Raw genomic sequence first — 4,496 nt, 5'->3', positions numbered from 1 at the left:
CAACTTGCAGATTGAGTTTGCGGAAAGCTTCACAAAGCTCGGGTTGATAAGGCTTGAGAATCAAGCTGTTGCAGTAAGCCTTCCTGCTCAATGTGTCAGCAATTACATTGGCCTTGCCTGGAGTATATTCGATACTCGGATTATACTCTTGAATCATTTCAACCCAACGAGTCTGTCTGAGGTTGAGGTTTGGCTGAGTGAAGATGTACTTGAGACTCTTGTGGTCAGTGAAGATGTCCACTTTTCTTCCCAATAAGAGATGTCTCCAAGTTAAAAGAGCATGGACAACTGCCGCCAACTCGAGGTCATGAGTGGGGTAGTTCTTTTCATTGGGCTTCAACTAGCGAGAGGTATAAGCCACAACTTTCTTCTCTTGCATCAACACTGCACCAAGACCTTGAAGGGAAGCATCACAGAAGACCTCGAACAGTTTGGATTCATCAGGAGGAGTCAGAACTGGAGCAGTGACTAACTTCTCTTTCAGGGTGTTGAAAGCGATGTCACATTCAGGAGACCAAACGTACTTCACATGCTTCTGGAGAAGGATGGAAAGAGGCTTCACGATCTTAGAGAAGTTCTCAACGAACCTTCTACAATAGCTTGCGAGCCCAAGGAAGTTGCGGAGTTGCTTCACATTCTGAGGTGGTTCCCAATTCACAATTGCAGACACCTTCTCAGGATTAACCGCTATGCCCTTGGCAGAGATGATATGCCCAAGGTAGAGAACCTCATCGAGCCAAAACTCGCACTTTGAAAACTTGGCATAAAACTGATGTTCTCTAAGCTTATCAAGCACCAAATGCAAGTGCTTGGCATGATCCTCCTTGTTCTTGGAAAAGACCAAAATGTCATCGAGGTAGACCAAGACGAAGTCATTTGTGTAGGCGTTGAAGATGAAGTTCATCATGCGAGAGAAAGTTGGTGGAGCGTTGACGAGGCCAAAAGACATGATAGTGTATTCATATGAACCATAGTGTGACACCCAAAAATTTTGGCCTTGTTTTATTAATTAAGATTTTGCTAGGAATTAAAACTTTTATTTTCTGGGCTCCCTTTTGATTTTTTGAACCATTTTCTCCCTTGTTATTATGGAGTTTTTCCTCAAAGTGAAAACCTTTCAAATATGTTATTGGACTTGTTTAACCTCTCAAGAAAAACTTTTCTTTTATCAGTATAACTAATTACATAATTAAATTGCTTGATCTTTATTTTCTTGGAAAAAATGGGTTTTCAAGGTTATATGGCCATATTTGAACTACAACCATTTGATAAATTCACTTAAAATTCCAACCAAAATTTGGAGATGTTATGTGATGTTTTTAAATCACTTTTATGCAAAAATATCTTTTATTCATGTTATATTTTGAGCTCTACACTCAATTTTTCTTCTCTGGTCCAGAGTGCAATTTGCACTACAACCCATTGAAATAATTCTTTCTAGCCTCCACCAAAATTATGGGATATTGGTAGTAGCATATGATTCAACTTTATGCAAAAACATAGTGCTGTTCTTTGAAAATTTTGAGTGAATCAACCTCATTTTCATTCTGGTCCAGCCTTGTGATTTCTACTGCAACCCTATTTAATTTTGCTCCAAAGATCTTGTGCTTTCTCCTACTTGTAGACAGCCCTACCAAACCTCTAAGTCTAGGAGCATGCACCCATTGGCATATTTTTGGTTCATGAAATAATGTCATTTATTTCCTGTCCAGAATTGAAGTTTTGCAAAACTTGCACTAACAAGTTTCTGCTTTTGGCAAACCAACCTTACCACCCTCTTATTCATCTAAAGAGACCCCAATCTGGAAGTTTTGGCCACCCCAAGAGATGCCTAGGTGCATGTGGCATTCTATCGAGCACCCTGTAGGCATGACCGGTTTTGACATGAGTTTTGGCATTGCACTGTGAGCTTGCACCTTTGATCAAACTAACATGTCCATTAGGCTCCTAGTTTCCCCTAGCCTGGGTCTGTAAATTGCCAGCCTCACCCAAGCTCTGTAGCAGGCTCTGGCAATTCGTCGAGCACGTTTCGTGCGTGCTCTGGGCGCGCCCAGAGCGTGCGTTTGGCACGCACGTGCGCCCGAGCCGCCGCGTCCCGCCCCGCACTTACTCCAGTCCGTGACCGACCGTAGCCAGCGCGTCGTGTCCCCTTCTGCACCCCACGAACCCCGCAGCCCTGGCCACGTCTCCGGCAAGCCAACAGCTAGCCGCCACCGCCGTCCGACAGCTCCTGCGCTGGCCAGCGCCGCCCAAGCCACCTCCGCTCGCCAGCTCGCCCTTGGAGCAGTAGCCGCTCGTCCGCTAGCTCCTGCCGCCATCCGCAGCCTTGCCACGATGCCCTGCAGCTACAGAATGGCGGTCGCCGGAGAGCTTATCCACGGCCGCCGCGGAACCGCCTTGCCACGCCTATAAAAGGAGGCCCCGAACCCATTCAAGCACACAGGCAACCTTAGAATGCTCCCCTAGTTCTCCCGTGGCAGCCAATCGACCCGGGGGAGGTCTTCTTCCCCACCTCCGGCAACAACAGCCGCCGCCATGGCCCCAGCTCTTCCAGCACCACCAAGGCCTCTCCCGCTCCGTTCTCTCCACCAAGAACTCCCCCTTCCCTCCGTGAACCCATCCCCCTACTCGATTTTGATCGGGAACCACCGTAGCCCCAATCACACTCTGCTCCCGAAGCTCCCTCCGCCGCGAGACTCACCGCCGACGACCCCGTCCACCCCCGAGACCGTAACACCCACCGGCGGGACCGCCTCGACCCCCTGAGCCCGTGGATGGCTTCGGTTTCTCGAACGGAGCCGCCAATCGCCGGCGGCGATCACCGGAGTTCCGCCTTCGCTCGGGACAGAGAAAGAGGAGGGAGAAGACTGGTCAAACGTGACTAGTGGGCCCCCTTGGACCCACTGTCAGTGACCCTGTGCCTATCCACATGGGTTAAGTGAAGGCGTAATCCGCCAAGTACGTTTCCCCCGCTCCGAAAGCGTATTCCTCTCTGAAACGTTTTTCTTTTTGTGTCTTATTTAAATCAGTTTTTGACCAGAACTTTGACTGACTATATCTTTTTAAATATAATTCGAAATGAGTTGATTCTTTTTTCTACCTTCCTCAAATTTGGTCTAGTTTATTTTAAGATTTATTTGAAAATTTTCCAAACAACTTTTATGTACTGTTTTTGAAATGTGTGTTAATTCAAATATATTTTTAAAATAGGATTTTGGAGAGAGAAGAAACTTTCAAAAGTTTCGGAGAGCACCTCACCCCTCCACAACTTAAAGGCAAGCATTCTGAACCCTGGTATAATGTTTTTGGTGTGTTATTTGACACGTTTATAACACCACCTTATTTAAGAGGACTTGTTATTTCATGTGACATGATCATTTGCATGTAAGTATATTAGTGATTTCCTTGCTGTTGGAAATGAATATAATTGTGATGGTAATCATCCTCATGTGCCTTGCATGCACGCCGGAAAGGAATCCGGGAAAGCCTCTGCCTTGGGTAGGAGTGAGCTTGTCGCCGGTCCCCGTCGGGACAGTTATGTCCGGTATGGCATGGTAAGGTACATTGAGTGGTGATTTCGTCGGTTGAAATATATTTGATATACATGTCATGAAGGGAACTTATAAACCTCCTGAGTCGACCATAGCCCGAGTCTTGTTCCAGTAACCCCCATACTTGCTATGTACTACCACTTGTCCCTGCCGCAGGTAGGGTATGGTTCAGTAAGTCGTCAACCCCTTTCAAGCACACACCGTACAGAGAGGCCATGGTGGAAGATATCGGTTGTAGCCGGTAGGCATGCCACCTGGTCCGGGGGCATGGGTGTTTCCGGTTGGGACCGAGAGGGGAGGCCACCCCTTAGAGCGCGCGATATAAATTTGATCCCATGCTACGCGAGGTTGTAGCCTCCCCACTTAGAGTTTTGCTTAACAAGTGTCATGGGTGATTCCAGACACCGATGAGTTAAGCTGGTGTGTGCAAGTTAGGCGTGTTTTCTACTAAAAGACCGTAGACGGAATTAGTCCCGATGGACTAAAGGAATCCGTTACTCGTGGGTAAAGAGTACACCCTCTGCACAGATTAAACCTATTCGAATAGCCGTGTCCATGGTTAAGGATTACAGTCTGGGATGGGTCAAGTGTTGGTCTTAGTGTCGGTCTTCGGAGGAGATATTGTTAAACCAAACTTGGATATCGACTGGTTACTTGTGAGGACCATGATTATTATTTTGTGATGGACTAACCTGTTGCATTATTTGTATTATTGAGTATTCCTGGGACGGTTCTACCTCCTAGATATTCATTGTGATTATTTATCTTGTAAGCCCTTTATGTGGTGTCGCTCAGACGCCCGACTGTGGCATTTCTTTTAAAGCCCTTTATGTGGTGTCGCTCAGACGCCCGACTGTGGCATTTCTTTTAAAGCCCTTTATGTGGTGTCGCTCAGACGCCCGACTGTGGCATTTTTTTTAAAGCCCTTTATGTGGCGTCGCTCAG

The sequence above is a fragment of the Triticum dicoccoides genome, chromosome 5A (genome assembly GCF_002162155.2).
Source record: "Triticum dicoccoides isolate Atlit2015 ecotype Zavitan chromosome 5A, WEW_v2.0, whole genome shotgun sequence".
Taxonomy (NCBI): domain Eukaryota; kingdom Viridiplantae; phylum Streptophyta; class Magnoliopsida; order Poales; family Poaceae; genus Triticum; species Triticum dicoccoides.
Note: the sequence above shows the minus strand (reverse complement) of the source record.